Consider the following 11369-nt stretch of genomic DNA (forward strand, 5'->3'; position numbering starts at 1 on the left):
ACATGGTGAAACCCCTGTCTACTAAAAATACAAAAAAATAGCAGGATGGTAACAGGTGCCTATAATCCCAGCTACTTGGGAGGCTGGGGCAAGAGAATCACTTGAATCCAGGAAGCGGAAGTTGCAGTGAGCCAAGATCATACCACTACTCCACCTTAGGTGACAGAGCGAGACCCTGTCTCAAAAAATAAGAGAGTAGGTTTGGAAGATTTAATATTAGAAAATATTTTAATTAACTTCATTACCAGATAAAACTCATAGGGATTGTCTCAGTATATGCTGATAAATCACTTGATGGAATTTAATACCCATAGATGACTTTCAAATACTATTAAATTGGGAATAAAAATTCCTGTAACTTGGTAGGGAATATATGTTTCAAAACACATGTTTGGAACATACGTTCTGAAAACACAAGTCATACTTAATGATAAAATAGTAGAAAGATTTCATTTAAAGTAAAATTAGCCAGGTGCAGTTCCTCATCCCTGTAAGCCCAGCACTTGGGGAGGCTGAGGCTGGAGGATTGCTGGAGCCCAGGAGTTCGACACCAGCCTGGCCAACATAGGGAGACCCTGTCTGTACAAAAACTTTTTAAAAAGATTAGCCAGGTGTGGCCAGGCACCGTGGCTCACACCTGTAATCCCAGCACTTTGGGAAGCCAAGGTGGGCAGATCACTTGAGGTCAGGATTTCAAGACCAGCCTGGCTAACATGGTGAAACCCTGTCTCTACTAAAAATACAAAACTCAGCCAGGTGAGGTGGCATGTGCCTGTAATCCCATAAACTTGGGAGGCTGAGGCAGGAGAATTGCTTGAACCCAGGAGGTGGAAGTTGCAGTGAGCCAAGATTGTGCCATTGCACTCCAGCCTGGCCGACAGAGCAAGACTCCATCTCAAAAAAAAGATTAGCCAGATGTAGTGACATGTGCCTGTAGTCCCAGCTACTGAGGAGGCTGAGGCAGGAGGTTAGCTTGAGTCCAGTAGTTCAAGGCTACAGTGAGCTATGAGCATGCCCCTTGTACTCCATCCTGGGCAACAAAGTGAGACCCTGTCTGTAAAAAAACAAAACAAAAACAAAACAAAATTACAAGAGTGTGCATCACTTTTATGAAATGAGTAACATCTAGCCAATGTGTGAAAACAAGGAATGTAAGGAATTAGGGATGGGTGCAGAAACAAAACTGCCATGAATTGGAGATGCAATTGTGTAATTAGGAAACCCAAAGTAAACCACAAACAAATGTTTAGAACTGCCAGTAGAAGAGCAAGTATGCCATTGTCACTCAGCATCCATGGAGGATTAGTTCCAGGACCCACCCCCCAACCACATGGATGCTCAGGTTCCTTATATGGCATAGTATTTTCATTGTGTGTGTATGTGTGTGTGTGTGTGTGTGTGTGTGTGTGTGTGTGTTTGAGATGGAGTCTCACTCTGTTGCCAGGCTGGAGTGCAGTGGCACGGTCTTGGCTCACTGCAACCTCTGCCTCCTGGGTTCAAGCGATTCTCCTGCCTCAGCCTCCCAAGTAGCTGGAATTACAGGCATATGCCACCATGCTCAGCTAATTTTTGTATTTTTAGTAGAGATGGGGTTTCACCATGTTGGCCAGGCTGGTCTTTAACTCCTGACCTCGTGATCCACCCACCTCGGCCTTCCAAAGTGCTGAGATTATAGGCGTGAGCCACCAGCCTGGCCAGTATTTGCATATTTTCTATGCACATTGTTCTGTATACTTTAAATCATCCCTACCGATAGTACCTAATCCAATGTAAATGCTATATGTAAATAGTTCTTATACTGTATTGGTATTTATGTTTTCATTGTTGTTAATTATTTATTGGTTTTTCAAATATTATTGAGCCAAGGTTGGTTGAATCCATGAATATAGAGCCCATGGATTTGGAGGTCCCTCTGTGTGTGTGTGTATGTGTGTGTCTTAAATAATACCACTGTGTCCTGCAAAAGACATCTTACTAAGCAGAAATTAATGTCACATCATTTAAGATTGTCACTGTGTCATGAAAGATTTTGTCAAACATGACAATTATGTCAATTGAAAACAAGGTAAGTATACTTTTAAAATATCGTTGACAAAAATTAGCAAAAGTACATAGGATTAACAATTTTATGTAATCCCAGCACTTTGGGAGGCTGAAGTGGGAAGATTGTTTCAGCGTATGAGTTTGAGATCGTCTGGGCAACATTGCAAGACCCTATCTCTACAAAAAAATAAAAAATTAGCTGGGTGTGGTGGCATGTGTCTGTAGTCCCAGCTATGCGAGAGGCTGAGGTGGGAGGATCACATGGGCCTGGGAGGTTGAGGGTGCAGTGAGCTGTGATTGCAGCACTGCACTCTAGCTTGGGCAACAGAGTGAGACCCTGCCCCTAAAAAAGAATTGTGTAAAATTTAGAAAAAGGAAAAATTAAAAGTCAAATAAGAGAAACCTATTGCATCAAAGTGGAAACCTAGAGGAAATGGTTGATTTCCTAGTACAAATACACATGTTAGGACCTTGAAGGAAAGTATTAAAAAAATAGCATAGAAAAGCTTAGAATACTGCTTCGAGAGTGCCCATTGAAAAAGTCCCCAGGGTCATACAGGTTCACAGCTGAGTGTTAACTAACCTTTAAGAAATTGATTTTATTTAAAATGGTAAAGCCCTGGGGGAAAAAAAGGGTTGACTTCAATTAATTTTATGGCATAATATCAATTTTATTTTATATATTTTTCTGAGACGGAGTTTCACTCTGTTGCCAGGCTGGAGTGCAGTGGCACAATCTTGGCTCACTGCAACCTCCGCCTCCCAGGCTGAAGTGACTCTCCTGCCTCAGCCTCCTGAGTAGCTGGGACTACAGACGTGCACCACTACGCCCAGCTAATTTTTGTATTTTTAGTAGAGATGGGGTTTCATCATGTTGGCCAGGTGGTCTCGACCCTCGTGATCTGCTCCCATCAGCCTCCCAAACTGAGGATTACAGGCATGAGCTACTGCACCTGGCCTAATATATTTCTAATGTATGATGTCAGTGTTTGTAAAACAATCTTTTATGCATGAGTATAGCTATAGAACCAATTAACTGTGACTTTCTCAGGAAAAGAAGGAAAAATGATGAGTTAACATCTGTTAAAGCCACAAACTCATTTTTTTTTTTTTTTTTTTTTGAGACAGAGTCACTCTGTTGCCCAGGCTGGAATGCAGTGGTGTGATCATGGCGCACTGTAGCCTCAACCTCCCCTGGCTCAGGTAATCCTCCCACCTCAGCCTCTGGAGTATCTGGGACCCACAGGCAAGTGCCACCATACCTGGCAAATTTTGTGTATTTATTTATTTTTGAGATGGAGGCTTGTACTGTCGCTTGGGCTAGAGTGCAGTGGCGTGATCTTGGCTCACTGCAACCTCCTCCTCCCAGGTTCAAGCGATTCCCCTGCCTAAGCCTCCCAAGTAGCTGGCTTACAAGCACCCGTCACCATTCCTGGCTGATTTTTTGTATTTTTAGTAGAGATGGGGTTTCACTATGTTGGCCAGGTGGTCTCAAACTCCTGACCTCGTGATCTGCTCTCCTTAGCCTCCCAAAGTGCTGGGATTACAGGCGTGAGCCACCAGCCTGTACTTATTTTTCTTAATTCTTTGCTAAAGGGCCAGGTAGAATTATTGATTGATTGATTGATGTAGAGATGGGGTTTGCCATGTTTTCCAGTCTGGTTTCAAACTCCTGGGCTCAAGCAGTCCACCTGCCTTGGCCTCCCAAAGTGCTAGGACTACAGGCGTGAGGCACTGCACCCAGCCATAGATCTTAAATAAATTCTGATTTTGGTATAAATGATATATTTAAACTTAAAGTTGCAAGTTTTAACATGTCTATTCTTTAATTTTCAATATTGTTTCAACTGCTTGTTAGAAACACCATTAAAACATTAATAAAAAGGCTGGGCGGGAGGCTGAGACAGGAGAATGGCATGAACCCGGGAAGGTGGAGGTTGCAGTGAGCCAAGATCGCACCACTGCACTCCAGCCTGGGCGACAGAGCGAGACTCCATCTCAAAAAATACATAAATAAATAAAATAAATAAATAAATAATAATAATAAAAAGGCTGGGCATGGTGGCTCATGCCTGTAATTTCAGCACTTTGTGAGGCTGAGGCAGATTGATGTCTTGAGGTCAGGAGTTCGAGACCAGCCTGGCCAATAGGGTGAAAGCCCGTCTCTACTAAAAATACAAAAATTAGCCAGCTGTGGTGGCACACACCTGTAATCCCAGCTACTCAGGAGAACTGCTTGAACTGGAGAGGCAGAGGTTGCAGTGAGCCGAGATTGTGCCATTGCACTCCAGCCTGGGCGGCAGAGTGAGACTCCGTCAGGAAAAAATTGATAAAAGCAAGTACATAGGGTGCACATTTGCCCTTCCCTGTTGGGATCCAGGGTGGCCCCACAGGTGCTTGTTCATCCCCAGCTTTGACCTGGACTGTTCTAGTGTTTTGTCTCAGTGTTTCTCCCTTTTTTGTACCAGGATTTCTCCCCAGAAACAAACACACATGTATAAAAAGTAGTTTGGCTTGCTATAAAAATGACTAGTGGAAACCTCAATAGAAGTATGATTTCCTAAAATAAATCTTGTTCAAATATTACAGGACAAAGTAAAACACACAGCAAAGCTCCCTCCCCAGCACTCAGGGTGCAGGCCCCGCTTTTCCTCATCTTTTCCTCCTGTGGCCCCCATGTATCCCAAAGGTGAGGTGACATCTCCCCAGATGGGTCTGGAAAATGCTGTGGGTGTACCCACAGGAGTCTTCAGATATGTAAGCTCTGGATCTCACTGTGATGTGCCCCCTGGGGGCTCCGCAGGTTGGGAGGAAAAGGAAGCTTTAGTCCTCACTGTGGTTGCATCCCCCACCAGTGGCCCTCAGGTTGGTCCTGAGAAGGAAGTTCCGGTGCTCAGTGTGATGTACCCCCACCCAGAGGTCCCCAGGTCCTGAGGAGAAGGAAGCTCTGTTCCTCACTGTGGACGCAGCCCCCAGGGGTCCCCGGATCAGTCCTGAGGAGGATACTCTGGTCATCGCTATGATCTACCTCCCAGGGGTCCCCAGGTTGGACCTGAGGAGAAGGAAGCTCAGAACCTCACTGTGGATGTGCCCCACGAGGGTCTCTAGGTCAATCTTGAAGAGAAACAAACTCCGGTCTTCGTTGTGGTTGTGCCCCACAGTGGTCCCCAGGTTGGCCAGTGGAGAAGGAAGCTCTGGTTCTCAGTGTGATGCACCCCCCAGGTTGGTCCTGAGATGAGGTAAATTCTGGTCATCACTGTGAAGTGCCCCTCGGGGGTCTCTGGGTGCTGAGGAGAAGGAAGGTTTGTCACTGTGGATTCCCCCCTGCCAAGGGTCCCCAGGTCAGTCCTGAGGAGAAGGCAGCTCTGGTCTTTACTGTGATGATGCAACCCCAAGGATCCCCAGGTCCTGAGTAGAGGGAAGGTCTGGTCCTCTGGATTCAGCCCCGAGGTCTGTGAGCAGAATGCAGGTGCTGCAAGCAGGCTAGACAAGGTGTGTGTTTGCACCCTTCCTAATACCTAGGCACAGTCTCGGATGGTCAGTGTTTCCTGTTGGTGATGGCCATGTGCCCCCTCTTGCAGTCCCAGTGAACCCCTGAAATTCAATCTTATGATTTTCCATGCCATAATTTTGGAAAATGAAACTGAAATAGAGCCCACCATTCCATGCCTTAATTGGAATGGATAGAGATAATAAAAGGCCAATAGACAAAAGTCAAGTGATTTCCTATATATTAGAAATAATGTATAGGAATAATTGGAATTTGTTTTTTCTTTTTTTTTTTTTTTTTTTTTTTTTTTTGAGACGGAGTCTGGCTCTGTCACCCAGGCTGGAGTGCAGTGGCGCGATCTCGGCTCACTGCAAGCTCCGCCTCCCGGGTTTACGCCATTCTCCTGCCTCAGCCTCCCCAGTAGCTGGGACTACAGGCGCCGCCACCTCGCCCGGCTAGTTTTTTGTATTTTTTTTTTTTTAGTAGAGACGGGGTTTCACCGTGTTAGCCAGGATGGTCTCGATCTCCTGACCTCGTGATCCGCCCGTCTCGGCCTCCCAAAGTGCTGGGATTACAGGCTTGAGCCACCGCGCCCGGCCGAATAATTGGAATTTGTAATGAAAAAAATCATTCAAAAAAATCTGAAAAAGTGTATGCCAAATGTACCAAAAAACCTAAAATTGAACAAGAAGACAACCCAATTAAAAATGGGGGCAAATCCAAATATATACTTTCCAAAGAAGATATACGGATGGCAAATAAGCATACCAAATAATGCTCAATGACACTTGTCATGAGGGAAAAGCAAAATAACAATGAGAGCACTGCACATCTATGAAAGTGACTACGATCTAAAAAGTAAATTTGCAATTGCAACAGAAACTGTCATTCATTGCTGGTGCAATGCATAATAGTATAGCCACTTTGGAAGACAGTTTGACTTTTCCCCAAAGCTAAACAAAGCTTCACAATATGAGCCAACAATCACACTCCTAGATATATAGATAACTGCTTTGAAAACGTAGGAGTCTGATCTAAACAAAACCCAGCCTGTACTTATGTACAGCAGCTCTTTTCATAACAGACAAATACTTTAAGGAGTCAGGATAACCTTCAATAGTTGAATGAATCACTAGGCTGGGGGTACGTCCATGCAATGGAATCCTGTTCACAAGAGCAAACTGTGAGGCCATGCAGGACATGGATGAATCTGATAGGGATATTGTTAAGTGAGAGAGGCCAGTGTGAAAAGGCTGTATGATCCTATTTCTATGGTGTTACAGAAGAGCAGAAACTACAGAGATAGCAAACATATCTGTGATTGATGGTGGTTTGTAGAGGGCAGGGAGTGAGTTAAATAGAATAGGATATAATGATAGAAACAGGCACAAATGGGCCTTTGGAGAACGTACTCCCTCTGCTTGGTGAAATCATGCTGGGTGTGTGTGGAAGAGCCTGGGATGTATAATGCCAGCATGAACAAAAAGGCCACTTATCACTCCAGGAGGGAAGGGTCTTCTTTCATCACACATGAAATTATTTCAGGACCAGTTCCAAGGAAGACTTGTGTGTGTGATTTTATATATATATAAATAAATATAATATAAACATATATATAAAATAAGAAAATTTACCGTTTTAACTATTTTTAAGTGTACACTTCAGTGGCATGAAGTACATTCCCATTATTGTGCAACTATCATTTTACATTCCACCAGCACTGCACAAGGCTTACAATTTTTCCATATACTTGCCAATATTAATTAGTTTATGTTTGTCTCTCATTTCATAGGCATGATCATGGCTCACTGTAGCCCCAGCCTCCTGGGCTCAAGGGATCCTTCCACCTCAGCTTTCTGGGTAGCTGGAACTACAGGTGCATGCCACTACACCCAGATAGTTATTTGTTGTTTTTTGAAATGGAGTTTCACTCTGTCACCCAGGCTGGAGTGCAGTGGCACCATCTCAGCTCACTGCAAGCTCCGCCTCCTAGGTTCAAGTGATTCTCCTTCCTCAGCCTCCTGAGTAGCTGGGATTATAGGCATGTGCCACCATGTCCGGCTATTTTTTTCGTATTTTTAGTTGAGACGGGGTTTCACCATCTTGGCCAGGCCAGGCTAGTCTCAAACTCCTGTCCTCAAGTGATCCACTCACCTTGACCTCCCAAAGTGCTGGGATTACAGGCTTGAACCACTGCACCTGGCCTACATATTTTATATAATATACACTCTAATGGGTATGAAATGGTATCTCACTGTGGTTTTGATTTTCATGTTCCTAACGGCTAGTGATGTTGAAAATCTTTTCATCTACTTGTTGGCATTGGATTTGGCAATGATTTCTTGGATGTGACACTAGAAGCATGGGAAACAAAATTAAAAATAGATAAATTGGACTTCATCAAAATTGAAATCTTTTGACATCAATGGACACTATCAAGAAAGTGAAAAGAGGCTGGGTGCGGTGGCTCATGCCTGTAATCCCAGCACTTTGGGAGGCCAAGGTGGGAGGATCACTTGAGGTCAGGAGTGCGAGACCAGCCTGGACGACTTGGCAAAACCCCATCTCTACTAAAAAAAAAAAAAAAAAAAAAAAAAAAAAAATTAGCTGAGTGTGGTGGCATGTACCTGTAATCCCAGGTACTCCAGAAGCTGAGGCAGGAAGATCACTTGAAGCTGCAAGTGGAGGCTGCAGTCAGCCAAGATCATGCCACTGCACTGCAGCCCAGTGACAGAGCAAGAAAGCAAGATTCCGTCTCAAAAAAAAAAAAAGGCCAGGTGCGGTGGCTCACGCCTGTAATCCCAGCACTTTGGGAGGCCAAGGCGGGCAGATCACGAGGTCAGGAGATTGAGACCATCCTGGCTAACATGGTGAAACCCCATCTCTACTAAAAAATACAAAAAATTAACCAGGTATGGTGGCAGGCACCTGTAGTCCCAGCTACTCGTGAGGCTGAGGTAGGAGAATGGTGTGAACCTGGGAGGCGGAGCTTGCAGTGAGCCCAGATCTCACCACTGCACTCCAGCCTGGGCGACAGAGCGAGACTCTGTCTCAAAAAAAAAAAAAAAAAAAAGTGAATATGGGAGAAAAGACACTGTAAAATAATATACCTGATGAGGGTCTAGTATCCAGAATATATAAAGAACCTTTACAACCCAACAACAAAAAGCCCAAGATCAAAATGAAGAGACTTTTCTGTAAATAAGATACGCAAATAGCATATGAAACAATGCTCAACATAACTAGCCATCATGGAAATATAAATAAAAAATATAATGAGATAACATTCCATACCCATCAGAATGGCTATTATTTTAAAAGCAAACCAGAAACAAGTGCTGACAAAGAAGTGGAGAAACATGAACACCGCTGTAAAATGGCAAAGCTGCTGTGGCTGACCCTTGCTACAATATGGAGGAAAAACATTGTGCTGAGAACCCAGCACAGGGCCACACACCTTAATCCCAGCTACTTGGGAGGTTGAGGTGGGAGGTCGCTTGAGCCTGAGAGTTCAAGTCCAGTCTGGGCAGCAGAGCAAGACTCCATCTCTACAAAGATAAAAACAATGTGTAGAAAGAAGCTGGACACAAAAAGGTCACATAATGTATGATACCACTTACATGAAATACCCATAATGGGTAAATCCAGAGACAACAGGCTGTCGGGTCGGAGGGAGGATGGAATGTGTGACAGCTGCTTAATGGAGAGAGGATTTCCTTTGGAGTGATAAAGCTATCTTGGAACGAAGAGGTGGTGGCTGCACAATGTTGTACATGAACTAAATGTCACAGAAGTGTACATTTTTAAAAGTTAATTTTATGTGTAAATTTTACCTCAATAAAAAAATCTAGTCCGCAGCATTCCCTCACCAGGGTGAGCCCTCTTAGCCTCGCGTTTAAGCCCCTCCACAGCCCAGTGCTGCCTGGGCCTGGCCAACCACATTTCAGACATGTGCTCCAGCCACACCATCTGCCAGCTCCTAAACCTGTGGCCGTTTCGTCATTCCAGGTCCAGGTCACCTTCTCTCTGATGCCGTCACAGACACTGAGTGATCAGCAATGCCTCCTTAGGGCACACGGGGTCTTCTATAACTTGCTTTGCTGTAATTCATACCTCAGCACATGATCTCCCAGGGTTGTCCCGTTTCAACAAGGAGAAATCAGTGTTTTCTGACCACCACCATGCAGGTGTCTTGCTCAGGTGACTCACGGCAATCTGCTACGTATGGCTAGTTCCTTTTGCAGAGGGGAGGGCCAGGCTCAGGTGACTGAATGATTCACCTGCAATCACACAGCCTCCAAGTGGCTTCACATTCAGGTTCCAGCCCAGAACCCAGTCTCCAGGTGCCACTCAAATTTGTGAGTCATATGAACCTGTGTCCAGGCCACACAGGAGAGGTAACCCAGCTGTGGGGGCGCTTGTCTGGTCATGAGATGGCTCAGGCTCCGCATGAAGCCTCATGAGCCACACAGACCCTATCATAAATACACCAGCCTGGGGCTCCCCAGAGGTCAGCTCCAGGAAGGGGAATCATGCTAGTATTGTAATATTTAGTTAGAACTGACGCCACCTGCACCTCGCTGCCATCCACACCCCTTCCACTCTCTGTATGCTAAAGATCAACTCTAGGGCCTGCCTCAACCCTGATGATTCAGCTCCACTGAGGTCCCCTAGAAAACCTCAGGGGCTCTGCAGGCAAGCAGAGTGGGAGGGATGCCATCTGAGTCAGAAGGGGCTTTTGCCTTTGGGGGCCTGGGACTGTAAATACTTTCAGCCTACGCCACAGGAGGCATGGGAGCCCCCAGGAGAGGTCCCCTGCTGTGGCTCAGCATCCAGAGAAGGACCAGCCTCTGGATTTTCCTGCCTTCAAAACACCAGCACCTCAGCCCCAGAACAGTCTGAGTCCAGCCTTTACTGGGCAAGGGATCCCAATGCCAGCCCCAAATCCAGCAGTTAGGCCCTCCAGTGAACTGCCTGGAGCACCAGGTACAAGGATGGGGCACCCTGGGAGGGGCCATGGTTACCTGGCACCAGCAGGGATGTGGAGATCACCGGCAGAGACAGAGACACTGCTGGGATTGAATTATATCCCCCAAATTCATATGTTCAAGTACTGACCCCCAGTAGCTGTGAATGTGGCCTTACATGGAAATAGGGTCTTTGCAGATGATAAATGTGAGATGAAGTAATTACAACCAGCCTTAATCCACTATGATTGTGTCCTTATAAAAAAGGGGGAATTTGGACACAGACATGCATACAAGGAGGAAGGCTTGTAAGACTGAAGCTTCGATGTCACAAGCCAAGAAACAAGCAGAACTGGGGAGAGGCCTGGGGGCGATCCTTCCCACTCTTCAGAGAGAGCATGACTCGGTCTCCTGGATTTCCCAACTCGGAGACGACAAATCTCCATTGCTCTAAGCCTCTCAGTTTGTGGTGCTTTGTTACAGCAGCCCTAGGAAAGGAACACAGGCATGCTCCATCCACCACTCTCTCCAGACCACAGCTGCCTCCTAAGCCCACCCGAGAGGGCGAGTCAGGGAAGTAGGGCTCTTCATGGGCCACCACTGCTATTGGGTGGTCATTTCCACTCTGTCTGGAAGTCCTGGTATCAGTTCTCAGTCTCCTGGAGCTGTTTTAGCTTCCACCCCACTGTCCCTGGGGCTGTCCTGAGCCTCCACCCCGCTGTCCCTGGGACTGTCCTGAGCCTCTACCTTGCTGTCGCTGGGGCTGCACCTGAGCCTCTACCTTGCTGTCACTGGAGCTGCCCTGAGCCCCCACCTTGCTGTCCCTGGAGTCCAGAAAGCCCAGGGCTGGTCAAACCCCACCCCTCATA

This window comes from Macaca thibetana, chromosome 11, assembly GCF_024542745.1.
Source record: "Macaca thibetana thibetana isolate TM-01 chromosome 11, ASM2454274v1, whole genome shotgun sequence".
Taxonomy (NCBI): Eukaryota; Metazoa; Chordata; class Mammalia; order Primates; family Cercopithecidae; genus Macaca; species Macaca thibetana.